The sequence below is a fragment of the Amblyomma maculatum genome, chromosome 3 (assembly GCF_055883805.1).
Source record: "Amblyomma maculatum isolate TAMU_Amacu chromosome 3, ASM5588380v1, whole genome shotgun sequence".
Taxonomy (NCBI): Eukaryota; Metazoa; Arthropoda; class Arachnida; order Ixodida; family Ixodidae; genus Amblyomma; species Amblyomma maculatum.
In genome coordinates, this window is record NC_139346.1 from 203960512 (window position 1) to 203975068 (window position 14557).

The window sequence follows — 14557 nt, forward strand, 5'->3', positions numbered from 1 at the left end:
GACCTACCTGTCCCAGCCTCATCAGGGCCAGGATCAGCCACCCTTCACCACCTCCTCCTCCCTCCATGTCAGCGCAGGGAGGGAGGAGGAGGTGGTGAAGGGTGGCTGATCCTGGCCATGATGGGGCTGGGACAGGTGGTCGAAATTACTCCGTAGCCCTCCACTGCGGCTCTTCTTTCTCTCTTTCCACTTTCACTCCAACCTCCCTTCCTTTCCTTACGGCGCGGTTCAGGTGTGTACAGAAACAAGTGTGACAAATACTGCGCCTTTCTCTTACTGTGAACCAATTATTACAACAATAGGAGGGGACCGCGCAGCTATCCCCTACTCTTTTCTTATCGTCCTGAAATCCACTTAGCTCTCCTATTTTTTCTAGAGAAGACGGGGGCTCGGTAGTTTGCTGCAGCACCCGAAATTCGACCACAATGGAGGCGGAAGAGGTGGCCATCGCGCTAGCTCTAACACAACAACAGGTCAAAATTATAGTTACAGACTCGAAATCAACGATTAGAAACTTTGACGCGGGCCGCATTTCGGCCATAGCAGCAAGAGTGTTGGCCAGTGGTTCACCACCGGCAGAGCAGGTCGCGCTCATTTGGATACCGGCGCACCAGGGGTTGAGGGGGAACGAGAAAGCGCACGTACTGGTCCGAGGATTAGCTACATTCCGGGATCCCAGTGACGACTTATGCGCAACCCCGTACCCCTTGCGCGATGAGGAGCCCCTGCAGTTCGACGATGACCTTAACACCTACCAAGATATCCCAAATCATTACAAATTAGGCAGATCAGTACTACCAAAAGCGTGTAAGCAACTCACCAAAAGCGAGGAGGTTATGTGGCGTAAGCTACAGACTGGAGTATTCCCGAACCCCCAGCTTTACAGCAAGTGGCACCCGGAAATTTTTAGCCCCAGGTGCAAACGTTGCGATGGCATAGCGGACATGATCCATATGATATGGACGTGTCCTAGATTTGGAGAACCTGACCGAACAGATGAGTCCTGGGAGGCACTACTTCTCAAGCAGGACGAAAAAGGGCAACGAGAAGTCATCCGTCTTGCCCTGGCCGCTGCTAAGATCCAAGTGATCCTGGTCGACGGCTGAGGGGGAGGACATGGTTGGGACAGAGCTTCGCCTCGGATCCTCAGCAACCTTTTGACAGGTGCAATAAATGTTATTTCTCTCTCTCTCTCTCTCTCTCTCTCTTCACAGACTGGGTGCCTTTCAGCTCTCCACTGCTCTTTTCTGCACGGTTTGCAATTTTCTCAGTCTGCGCGAGAGGGTGAGCGAGCCAGTACCAGGAACATGCAGGTGCATTCCCCTTCTGCGACGCCTGCATTCCCCTTTTGGAGTATTTCGGTTATTTCGGCTCAATAACTACATGTTCACTATATCAGTAACGAAGAAAGAACTGTAGGCAGGTTGAGTATGGAATGGTTAACGGCGGAGGCAAGGGAAAAGATGCTCTGCAACGAGTCAAAATGATGTCTGTAAGATCTACTGTTAGAACGTTTTTTTTTTTTTTTTTTTCACCTGCCTAGTAACATCCCGCCGGGGTGGCGCAGTGGTTACGGCGCTCGACTACCGTTCCCAAGGACGCGGGATCGAATCCCGGCCTCGGCGGCCGCTTTTCGATGGAGGCGAAAAGCAAGGCGCCCGTGTGCTGTACGATGTCAGTGCACGTTAAAGAACCCCAGGCGGTCGAAATTACCGGAGTCCTCCACTACGGCGTCTCTCATAGTCTGAGTTGCTTTGGGACGTTAAACCCCAAAAACCAAACCAAACCTGCCTAGTAACACTTTCCTGGTTAACATATGGCTTGAACTCAAAAGTAATCATTGTACGGTAGACGGCTAAATGGCAGCTTGTTGCAATTGGGATTTTTTCCTGAGTGCTCTCGAAAAAAACTCCTCATAACTGGGTATGGAATCCGATATCTGCCATTCGAAAGTGATCAAGGAGTATCATTTCCATGGTCCTGGGCCTCCACAGCTTGCGGAAGACGAGGATCGCTGTTCGTCATGCAGAAGTAAATGTGCATTTGGTACGTAATAATTTCAAAGAAAATATTCTTTTCATTAGATTAGTATGAAGCAAACCACTAGAGTGGATTACCCTCGACGACCTCATGCGCCCGATGAAATTTTGATATGACCATGACGGTTGCATGACGCTGACGCATTGGGCACACCGATCTGTATTTGCATTTACGGTATCGTCCAAGCAGGCAATGAAAAAAATCTCAGGGGGTATAGCAGCATAGTTTCGGACTCGGGATCCTAAGGTGCCGCGTTCGACTCCCATTTCACCCTAAATTTTTCTTTCAGCGCACTCACTCTTACTCGAAATGCGTACACATGCTAATGATGTTGGAGTCACGTTTGTCTAATCACAATTTATCCATTGTTTCAATAGCTTCAGATATGACGTGAAGCCTTTTAGACCAATCCCAATCCACTCATCACGCTTCCGGACTCTACGCCTGAAAAGGAAAACATGAAACATCTGATGCCCTAAACTTATTCAGGAACTGCAGGAGGCTGCGGATGTGTCGGACAAACTTCTGTTGGCAGCAACCGTTTTGTCTTGCCTGTGCTTTTACAGTATAAGAAATATTACGAACCCTCACCTGGGTGCAGAAGCGTCGAATACGAAGTAAACGTTCATGAATGCTGATCGCAGTATAGCGCGACACATGACGTGGTACAGTTCAGACGTTGACTATAAAAAAATACAACTTACACGGAACTCGGCATGAGCGTGTTAGATGATTCACAATACAACTTTGCCTAGATATATGATTGGCTAGGCCACCCAACCGTCAAAGCTGAACTCTACAGCTATTAAAACGTTCTTTAAGGAAAAAAAAAAAAAAAAGCATACGGCAGCATATCTGTACGACAGCAACAGTACCTCGTAACGCCAGGATGCCAGTGAAGCGAAAGGGAACGGTAGAGGCTGAAAGATTTGTGTCACCGTGTTAGGTGCTCTATGTAAAGTGGATCACAAAGCCAGCCAACACGCATTACACATTCAGCAAAAAAAAAAAAAAAAAAAAAAGAAAGGAAGAAAGAGAGAGATAGAAGGGGGGGGGGGGGGGGGATAATATAGTTTTGTACTTCGACTCACCGATGAAATACGCGGAGAGAAGGTGAAAACAGGGACAAAAAGAATGCGTGCGCGTAAAGCCTCTTGATGACGCTCTGCAACAACGCTATGGAGGGGTGGGGAGGGTAGTTAGGCGCGCGTTGCCAATTGATTCTCGCTCTGTGTTTCCAGTGCTACTGCCATGCGTCTTCACTACACGTCTCCCAGAAGCTCTCCAGGTGTGGAGAATGCGGATGCGTGACTCATCCGTTATTACATGAAATAACGTTTTCTTTTTTCTTTTTTTTTTCGTTTCTTGCGCCTGACGTACCAGTGTAATGCGCGTCACCCCCAAAAGAGTGGATAGGCAAACATAATTTCTTTTGTTGACGCCGGATAGTAGACTCATATGCGTGGGAAGTCCAACCCCACAAGGCCCCACGTATCGTGTACGATCCATATAGTGTTAGTTTATACTCACAGGCGTCCATCACAGTCTTACGGTATTTACTTCCTCGAAACATATTTACCGAATACAAGTTGGCGCTGCTGCTGGACGAGATCACTGGTGGCAGAAGCCAATCGTTCCGCCACACCGACCTAAAATTTTGACTAAACGTGCGTTTGCATGAGCAGGAAATGGAATAAGTTCGAATATTGCAAATTATTTCTTGCTTGTTCCTGTGCGCGTGTGAGCAACTTTATCTCCTTAATGCGTTTAGGTTTCATCCCCGCTTATTCATTTCAACCACTCAGCAATCACACTGTTTATTCAGCTAATCTACCTTTTTCTCCGTTTACATTCCTGCAGTGTAGATGACAATGACGGTCAAGTACTGGCAGTTTATAGCTTTTCTCGCCGAATGCTGCACCCCCGCTGGTCTTAACTATACATACCTGCGATGACGCACATCTGCAGGAACCATTGCGAAGTATCGGTTCCAGTTCAGCAACAGGAAGCCTGCACTTGCAGCCATGGATGCTCCATTAGTCTGCTACTAGTTCTAAGCAACGCAATCGTTGGAGTAGTTGCCGCACTTCCAGCTGCGGCTCTTGCATTCCTGCATGTGTGCAGGTGGCTGTGTACCAATGCTTCTGAATCATCGCGGCAGCGTATTTTGAAATCGCTGAGCCGGCCGGACCCTTTGCGTAATGCACCTTGGAAAGCTTGCAGAACGTAAAAGCATCAATCGAGACGGCTGCTAAGCGGATACGCTACACAATCGGAGGTCTGTATACGGTTACAAAATACCCTTTGCAGTGTTGTCACATTGTGCATACAGTCGTGTCCCTTGGGTTTACATCTTTTGACCCAACTCTCTTTGCTTCTTTCTTTTTTCTTCGTTTTCTACACGCAAACGCCACGAAGCCTCCCATTTGAACTTTGCAGCAAAGAAAGAAAACCCATATAGAAGAGGATAGAAGAGGGGGGAACTCTCTCCTGGAAATCGAGATGCTCAGCTCAAGCACTGATTGTCAGTGCAGAACAGTGACTGAAGATTAGGATTTGAAAATCTTTATGCTTTGTTATTACGACGGTGGAATCTGCGGTTTGAAGTTCACGAGGTGCGCCTGGTTGATCCTGTTCTAGCGGTTGCCACAAGCATAACTCATTAATATTCATGACGTTTACTGAGTCTTCCTTGTGGTGACAAAACGAAATGGCCTCATTGATGTTCCTATGAAAGCAATTATCAATGTCTATACTAACTATAAATACCGTTTCCTGGATGCAGGTTTTGCATATTCCGGCTATACATCAGTAAACGCGACTGTCATATGAAAAAAAAAAAAAAAGAAGAAGAAACCTAAGTTTTAAATTGTTCTGCTATGTTTCTCAGTGCCATAGGTGGATATTCTCTAATTTGTGAAAGGAGCTTTCGATTCATGCAAGAAAATAGTTCCCGAAAAAGTCAGTAAACCTTCGTTCTAATGAACATAAGGTGCAACAGGTCTTTGAAATGATTTTTCTTCTCTGCTGTCGATAATGAAGAAAAAAAAAATAAAGCGCGTGCTGTTCTGCAGGCTAACACGAGAAGAGCCGATCGACTGATAGATTAAATTATAGTCCATCCATCAATGAACAGACTGGATGCAGATACCAGAGGTAAATTAACGCGTCTCTTTTCTAGACGAGGTCAAGTAACGTACGTGTAACTTGTCGTTTCTTCAGAAACAATAATTAAACACCTGCACTTATTGCGAATGCTGGCCGTTCACACAGAGGATGCTTCAAATGATTTCTTGTCTTTCTATCCAGAGTGCTCGAAATAGACTTCTTGTTCCGAAGTAAATTTGCTGCTTTAGAATTGGTTATTTCGGAAACCTTCAGCTTCACGGCTGCTTTTTGCATCGTTCTGCGCTTAAACATTCTTCACAAATAGAGTATCATTATCTTTTATTGTGAAATTGTGAGCAGGATTCTATTGTGAGCAGGATTCATATGATTCTTTTCTAACTGACCACGTAAAACTTAGGTACGTACTATCCTGGACAAAATTTCTGTTAGACGAGAAAAGCGATGTTGTCGTATTAGTGCCACGTTCTTTGGCGATCACTTGAGTGATCGCCAAAGATCACTAGCTCACGTCACAGGACGCAAGTCCGACTTTCACCGAGACAGGTCTGGTCTCCAGACACCGGCCAATAACAGAGCTATGGGCTCCAATTCCTGATGATGAGTCCTGGAGACGTGTCCACGACGGTACGCAGCGAACGAAGAGCGCCAGTCGAGGTGCTCTTAACGCACCTGTCGCCACGCATCGAGGAATGAACGATAGAGCTTGTCGGAAGAAGTAGCATTCGTATGACGTGCCGCCGTTGTGAGGAAGGAGCATCCCTGCTTTTGTTCTTTCAAAGCACCTGCGCTAACTGAATTACGGCCTTGCGATAAAAAGAAAATCGTCAGAAGCGCACTCGCGCACGGCTACGAATGCCATTCGTTCTCAGAACTGTTTGGGCCACCGCAAATCGAAAAACTGAAGGGCTCATGGCGAGTTGTGAGGAAGTAAGCACTGGCACAATCGGTGATGTGCCTTTTTAAATGCCGGTTACCTTCACCACGCGAGAATAAAGTTCGCCCGTATAGGCATCGATCCGGCTATGCTTATTTTGATAACAGGAGGCCGATTATACATACATCGACGAGTACTTGGAATTGTATGTAAGAAAAAAAAAAGAAAATAAAAACAATGATTTGAAGAGGACTACGAACAGCGCCTATATTTTCTACGCTTTTCTTGATACTATGTATAGAAGAGGTCTGATGCCGGCTGGTTAGATCCTGTTGATCCAATGAGAAAGTAGAAAGGGAAGGAAATATGTCCGTCTTCTGTTTTGCTCCGTCTGTTAGCGCTGTTTGCATTTATTACTGCATTCGATAATAATTTTGTACTTTCGCTTTCACTTTTAGTGTGGCCCAGAGTGTACAAGCAACTTTACGCTAAACCTGCCGCCCATCTGCGCCCCAAACACACACAAGCAGGTCGCCAAATTTCTATTAAAGCCATGCAACATGGCTCGCTTCGCGCTGATAGAAATTACAATTTTCAACGATGGAACCTGTCCAGGCCTTAGGAGTTTCAGAGGCACTGCAGGAGTCATGTAATCCGTTCTTCTCTATCTCTCTCTTACGCAGGCTGTGCGTCTAATGACTAACTCTGTTAACCGCCCCCAACTGCAATTTCTTCAGCTTTATACGAAATAGAGTCACTGCACTTGGAGCTTGCTGTGTTTCGTGGGAAATCTTTCTTCTTTAAATCCTGCTGTTCTGGCTTGGCTACTCGAGGAGGCAAGAAACCAGCATTGACGTGGCCGCACAGTTTTCTGAGCTGGGGCAGGTCTCCCGGAGTGTGTCCCGGCGTGGGAGGGACCATTGAGATAAGATGAAAAGCATTTGTGCAAGTTGGGTAACGGGCGGCAAGGACGGAGAGAAAGAGACAGCCGTCTTTTTTTTTTTTTCTTTCTTTGCATTTCGACTTTCTAATCTCCGCGGCCTTGAAGAAACGACAGTCGCGCTAATTTTGCCGGCCACGTCCTTCCGATGATGTTAGGAATAAAGGTACACCACCCGTCACTGCTTCGCTGTGGTGTTGAGAACGGCGCTAAAGGATCTGCAGGCGGCACATTACTGCTCAAGGGAAAAGAAAAACAGGAAAGCAAAGTGACATCTTACAATGCAATAAGTACAGCGCCATGATGGTAACCGATAAGCCACTTAACAACCGGTTTTTGAGGAAATGACCGATTAGGGAAGAAAGCTGATTACGGGATGTACTTCAAAGCAGAACACGAGATGGCCTCTCCCGTCAAGGCATCCGGCCATTCACTCCCATTTCTTTTAAATATAAAGCGCAGATACCAAATGAATACGAAACAAGCCCAGCCGGCTTTTCGATCACTTTTCGCTCACCCTGAATGGCACACCAACGCCGCGAGGAAACTTGGCTTCGGGACGCGGCGACACTCTTCACGCTCTCTGGCCGGGACAACCTGCTCCCGATTAGGTCCGCCTCGCTTCCCGCTTTGTGTGGTGGAGGATAACAACGGGGCTCCGGGTAGTTCCGGGTAGTTCCGGGCACAAGGGGAGGGCTCGCTGCCTCAGCCAGCAGTACACCCACACGGTTGACGTGGGCGACCGCTACAACCTCGACGTTCGGTGGGCGCCGTTAAGGCCGTCCATCGCGATAGCTCGAACGGTGGCCGCTGCAGCCGTCCGTTCTCCACAGCAGCTACACGACGACGCTGCCTCCCTCCCCTTCATCCTCCCTCCCCCATCCAGACACGCAGCTGGCGGCGCCCTTTGGATGCGTGCAGAGAATGCTGCGCGATTCGCTCTACGCAATCCAAATGTATTCGGGAGAGGTAAAGAGAGAGGGGGGAAGATCTAGAGAGGGTAAGGGAGAAAACACAATAACTTTCCTTCGCTTGACGATAAACGTCGCGAAGAACAACGAAAAAGAAACACTTCACAATCGGCTTTGTTCCCTAAAGCGCCCCTTTCTATACTTCCATGATGCGATTTCGTTTTATAGAAGCGTTTTTCTTTTCATCTCTCTGCATGCTACCGTGTGGTAATTCACGTTATTGTGTCGTGTGCCATGGTATTTGTAAACATCTTCGCTTTTTACATTAGTGTTATTGCTCTTTTTTTTTCTCACTTAGCATTTGCTAATATTAAGTGCTCCACACTCAGCTCCATTTATTTCGGCTTTTTACATTCAGGTCTGGGTGTTCACCTGTATGTCGAAAACACAGGCTGACAAAGCGCTGTGGCACTGCATCGATGCACGGTCGACGTCGCCAGCTACACGTGTCACTCATTAAAGAAGGAATCGCAAACTGTCGCACAGATGTTGAACCAGGCGTGATGGATGACCGACGCATAGGTCAACGGGTGCTGCTAGCAATCGGCGCATGTCTCTCCGATTGTCACCTGCAGAGTGGGCTGACAGTTTTATGCGCAGCGCCACGCTCGGTGCGTGATGGCATAAGTGATGTTTACGTGCCACGAGAACATTTTCCAAGACGCTCGTACTCCGCATTCAGTGCTAGATATAATAACATTGTCATCAAAACTAGGCAATACTCCACAAAAATATTCGCATCTCAGTACAAAAGCAACAGATCGTTAAGAAAGAACCATTGTGCTCGCCACTTGTGCTATAAGGCGGTCGTGGAAGTGCACCTACATGCGTTTTCATGTTAATAACAAAGCTTTAGATCAGTTGAAACTCGCTACAGCTGTCGTTTTCGAGGCGGGGGTCGCGTCTATTGACAACACCACCGGCTTTTCGTTCAGTAAAGACGTTTGTAATATGAAATATTTAGAGTTACTTTACGTCCTGTCGCATCCCCAAGACGTGAGTGACACCAGAGGGCGGTATACCTCTAGAAAACCGCTGTAACATGTGATCGTCTGCATCATGCCGACTTCTGAGTCAGGGACCAGAATTTCGGAAAGTTTCATATTCATGCGCACTTATGTCATTCGCTGCACCTGGCGACGTGGATGTTGGAGATGGCTTCACGGATGTCGCTTTAAAATATGGCCACGACAATCGCTTGCGTCAAAGCGGTTCGCTCGCACGCAGACATACGCCGATGAATGCCGGAGGCTTGCTCTGAACGTGGCCGCTACGCAGACCAGATAGCCATCGACATGAATACACTGAGTAACCTGAATAATGCAAAAACAAAAACAAAGTCACTTAAGGCCGCTTACACGTTAGAATGCGAAAGTATTGTAATGACTATGAGTCATAAATACGCGTGTTGTTTGTGAATACCCTTAACTGGCTTGCAGTAAAGTGGGCCGAAAAATGTAGTGGAACTGATTGCGCTAAAGCTGATGGCGTTCGTGGCCTGAAATTCGGCCAGGCAATCAGTGCCCGTCCTTGCCATCTGCCACCTGCCACCTTCCAGCGGCATGTTCGCCGCCAAGTAAGTTTTTGTTGCGAAAGCAATATTACGCCAGGTTTCAGCTCGTCGCGTATGCCGTAGCCGCGGCCACGAATGACCTTGAACAGCCGCGAAGAAGACGATTCTCTCCTTTCTTCTTTACGGGCGCGAGCCAACTTGCACAATGGACACGCTCCTTCCCTATCGCCCTGGTGTTTCCGAATCCACGCCACTCTCGGACGTCCCCCAGCACGCAGAAGAATGTCATCAGCCCGCCCGTTCGCTCAAAACGGAAAACCAGTGGCAACAAAAACACCACCGTGGCGCCGGCGAGTCTTTTTCATATTCCCCTGACTCCCTGGTGTGGCTCTGGGTCCCTGCCACAACACCTGGCCTTTCAAATAGGCTACTTGCTCGGTATCACGGTCCCTATCGGGTCCTTCAACAAACATCTACTGTCAGTGGCCGCGAAACAGTCCATGTGAACAGGCTCAAGCCCTGCTACGATCCGTCTGTGCTTTCGGCCCCATAAGTCGCCAGGATGGCTCCTTCTCTACCCGGGGGGAAACCGAGGACGAAGAAGTTGGTCGCTGTCTTCGTGGTTCGCTACGCCTGACGCTAGGCTGCAAGTTCTTCCTGGGCAGCTGGATCCACCTAGGTCGCGTGAATAAACACACCCCTACACAGGCAAGAAAACATCGAGATAAGACGCGAGTCAACTAGAACAGTCTCTGTCGCGTGTAGCTGCAATTACATGAAATAAACCTCGGTGCATTTCCTCACATTTGATAAAGGCGCATCCTGGCGACGTCGCGTTATTATCATCTAAGCGACCCCGCTCATCTTAATAAAGTTCAAAAAGCAGCCGAACCCCCATCTATCACTCGGGAGCGCCATAATGCTGACGACGCCATTGTACAGTGTCACTCACTCTAAAGACAGTTTTGGGCAACTTTGCGAACCCCGGTAGAGAGTTAATTACGCCGACGTATCAATCAATCAATCAATCAATCAATCAATCAATCAATCAATCAATCAATCAATCAATCAATCAATCAATCAATCAATCAATCAATCAATCAATCAATCAGTCAATCAATCAATCAATCAATCAATTTGCATCAAACAAGGTGATGCAAGGTGTATAGATCGCACCACCCCGTCCAAGATCTGCGACCTAGTGCAGTTGAGTGGCATACCAAAATGGCACCCATTCTATTCGGAGCCACACTATAGTGTACTAGAATACTGATTTACTCAGCAGAGCGCAAAAGTGCTTCTCTTCGATGGGTTACTTCGCGTCGTTTTTTCCACACAAGTGCAGGCAGTGCCGTCATCGCACTAATACAACACCAGCGCTTGCGCAACCACAGTGCATGCTCGAAACACCATGGGCCAATATCTATTTCCACGATAAACAACTGCAATGTCAGACGAAGAAACATTGCCTCATTACATGATGTTCTGCATCCAGCCACGAAGTATTGCCTGACAAGAGGGAAATTTTCAGAATTTTAGATATTTCTAAGAAATGCTATAAATGCATTGAAAAAAAAAAAATCTTCTCCATTAAGCTGCTGGCTGTACAATAGTTCGCATCCTCTTATGCATACACTACGACTCAAACCTGTTACCAAGAGTGATATCGACCATGACCAGTTCGCTTAGAAAAAACAAAAAAGAGAGAAACTACCATAAAATACTCATGCTAGAAAAACGAACAACGAGAACAGTGATTCAGAACTCGCTCTCAAAACGCTGAGGAGTGCGTCCCGAGAATAACTTTCTGCGTTCGTTTTGCATATGTCTGGTACGCAGCTAGGTTCCACACATGAGCTGCATCCATTCGCAAACCGTTGCCTCTCATCAGTAACCAAACGAAATGCGTTCATGAATGCGCATGTCATTCACGAATACATTATATACCGTTTGGGGACATAAAAGCCATTATACTCGTCAGATTTACAAACTTTTTGATATGCATAATGTTATAGCTGACAACAATTTGAATTTTACCGAAATGGTTTTGTTAACATTAAAGGAACGTATTCCGCAAACAATATACGATGGCATGTTCTCGAAAGATTTGTGTGTGTGTGTGTGTGTGTGTGTGTGTGTGTGTGTGTGTGTGTGTGTGTGTGTGTGTGTGTGTGTGTGTGTGTGTGTGTGTGTGTGTGTGTGTGTGTGTGTGTGTGTGTGTGTGTGTGTGTGTGTGTGTGTGTGTGTGTGTGTGTGTGTGTGTGTGTGTGTGTGTGTGTGTGTGTGTGTGTGTGTGTGTGTGTGTGTGTGTGTGTGTGTGTGTGTGTGTGTGTGTGTGTGTGTGTGTGTGTGTGTGTGTGACTTTAGTAAAGCATGCGACCAACTTGACCATAAAATTTTAATCAATAAGCTTCAGTCATGTGAATCCGTGGGCAATGCTTAAGTTTTCTCAAAAGTTACCTTAACATCCTTGCTTTAGCCAATTAAACATGGAGTACCGCAGCGTAGAGTGTTAGGCACCCAATTATTTAATGTCACCATTAATGACATTGAAAGTATAAATAATACGATGCAATTCATTATAAAAGGTCACATTGCTTATTTATGAATTTATCACTGACAATTTCGTTGTGCAGTTCAACGAAGTTCTTGGAAAATTGTCTCCTCGTTCAAAAGTAAGCTGAATTGATATTAATGCTGCCAGAACAAAAACAACAACTTTTTTTTGTGCGTGTGTGCTAAGAACGCTCCGGTTAACCTCAAATTTCAATTTGATAGCCAACAAATCGAGGTTGTTCACGATCATAAAATCCTTGGTGCTTATTTTTCATCGCATATAATCTGGGACACTCTCATCAGTTACGTATGCAAGGAACTGACTTTGATTGCAGAGGTATTACCACATTGTCGACGTATACTTCAAGATTAATTCCCAGCTATATTACTGTAACTTGGTTCGGTATACTACCACAAAAGCCAACTTGAACAAAATACTTTTAAGGCCTTTTATAGCCTTTAATGGCTCATGCTCGTAGATCGTGTCCGTCCGTAACGCTTTCGTTACGTGGAAGGCAGTAGTTAGCACCTGACATGACCGAGCACTAACTGGACGTAGAGTTTCCTGACATTACGTTTGGCAAGAGCTGCCAACTCGGGTCTCTCATTTCAGGTGGGATGGTGATATCACAATAAGCCTGCCAAAAGCCTTTGAATTCATTCCCATTATCCCTAGGCCACGCAGGCACGTTCGTACGGCTCGGTTAAAGCGGGGCTTTAGATGTTGGCTGGTAGCTTACGCTATCGCGTCATCGCGAAGGTGGGAGTGAAAACAGAGAGAAAGAGAGGTCATAGTGGAGGACTTCGGACTACCGCGCGGTAGAGGCTTTCGCCTCATCGCAGTTTAGTGATTCAAAGTGCCTCCTAGAATTTTTAACAGAAATATATAAATTTGCCATATTAAACGCATGCACCAGATGGCTACTAAGAAAAAAAGATAATTTCAGATTACTTGAAATAGGTCTTGTGCATATTTATGACTTCCGCTTACAATTTTATTTTTATTTCTCCTCTCTTGCAGTTAATTTATAACCAAATAGCCACATTGATATATCTGGAACGTCGATCCCCTAATATACCCACAATAAATCTGGATATATGGGAAATTCCAGTTTGCGTACGTTCTACAAGCGCCGAGCTTTCACTAACAATCTTCCATCATCACTTAACAAAACCATACGCACAGTTTGGTTTGAATAGATGACACATTAAGTTCTTATTTTTTGTTTATAATATGCATTAGGCTGTTGTGATATTTTGTTGGTTCTGCGGCTTTACCAGACACCTACATAATTTTGGTATGCAGTTGCTTTGAAATATCTTGTATTGGTAAATGTTTTGAAAATCCCATCAACTTGTTCGTGATTATTGGTGGCAACCATTTATGTACGCCGTGTAAGCTGCTGATGTCAGGAAATGGTCTCCTGCGCCTCAGTCAAGTTGCTTGAGCAACTTTTAGCCCAGCAGACCGTTCAGTTTTTTTTTTTTTAGAAGAAAAAATAAACTCCATTGAGCGGAACTGCACTATAGTCGTGCTCGATACAGCGCCTCAATCAACACGCTTGTGGCAAGGGTTAAGTGGCAATTTGCTTGTGATATAGGTGTCAAATAAGGATAAACTGTTATCGCACTGTTTTCTTAGCTCACTGGTGGAATCGAGGTCTCGGTCATGCAACGACATGACAGTATCATGACTAAACAACATTCCCTTCTTTCCATCGTTACAGGGCTCTCGAAATACAAGTCCCCTATAGCTGCATTTTTTTCTGCCCTTTTTAATCTGCTTATTCTTTCCCTTCCTTTATGCGCCCACGCTAGGGACGTTTGAATTGTGCAGGCGCGGTGAAATACCCCACCATAGTCCAGAACCCAACTAGGTTGGACACAATCGCTCAAAATATAGACCGTACTTGTTACTTTCGTTTTCCTTTGCCAATTTCGCTCCTAAAAGGTCTTCATCTCTTCCTTCGTGGGCAGGACAGCCGTTTACTGGCAGCTTCTCTTCAACCAAACCAACCTCTCTCTCTCTTTCTCTCTCTCTCTCACCCGTCGCGGTTGTGCAGTGGTTAGGGAGCTCGACTTCTGTGCCCAAGGATGCGGAATCGAATCCCAGCCGCGGTGGCCGCTTTTCGATGGAGGCGAAAAGCAAGGCAACCGTGTGCTGTGCGATGTCAGTGCACGTTAAAGAAGGTAGTCGAAATTGCCGGAGTCCTCCACTATGGCGTCTCTCATAGCCTGAGTTGCTTAGGGACCTTAAACTCCACAAACCAAACAAAACCAAACCACACCTTCTCTCTCCCTCTATCTCTGCGTGATGATTTTGGGCTGCGGTAACCGCGCGCGAGAATCTCATGTCTCATTGTCTTCAAGAGCTGGTTGATTCTGTTCGTAGTAACGCGTGGTAATTGCTCTGATGCTCATGCAATCCATATGATCTACAAAGCGGTAGCGACCACACTCAAGATCGGCTTTGCGCGCGAGTCTCGCGAAGCAACAGTGTTGGGCGCGAAAGCCAATTCATTTCATTGCAGCTA

The 14557-nt window shown here is 46.3% G+C and overlaps 1 protein-coding gene across 2 annotated transcripts in view; it reads right to left on the reverse strand.

Annotated features, from left to right (window-relative positions):
• LOC146197475 (solute carrier family 35 member G1-like) overlaps positions 1-7850 on the reverse strand; it is a 28053-nt gene extending 20203 nt beyond the window's left edge. Inside the window, exon 1 of one of the 2 annotated variants that reach the window (XM_084599308.1) lies at positions 7501-7850. The gene's annotated coding sequence lies outside the window, so the exon portion shown is untranslated. Of the gene's footprint in view, positions 1-2915; positions 2973-7500 lie in introns of those variants that run through there. The other variant, XM_084599310.1, reaches the window with a different exon arrangement.
• Positions 7851-14557: the final 6707 nt, after the last annotated feature.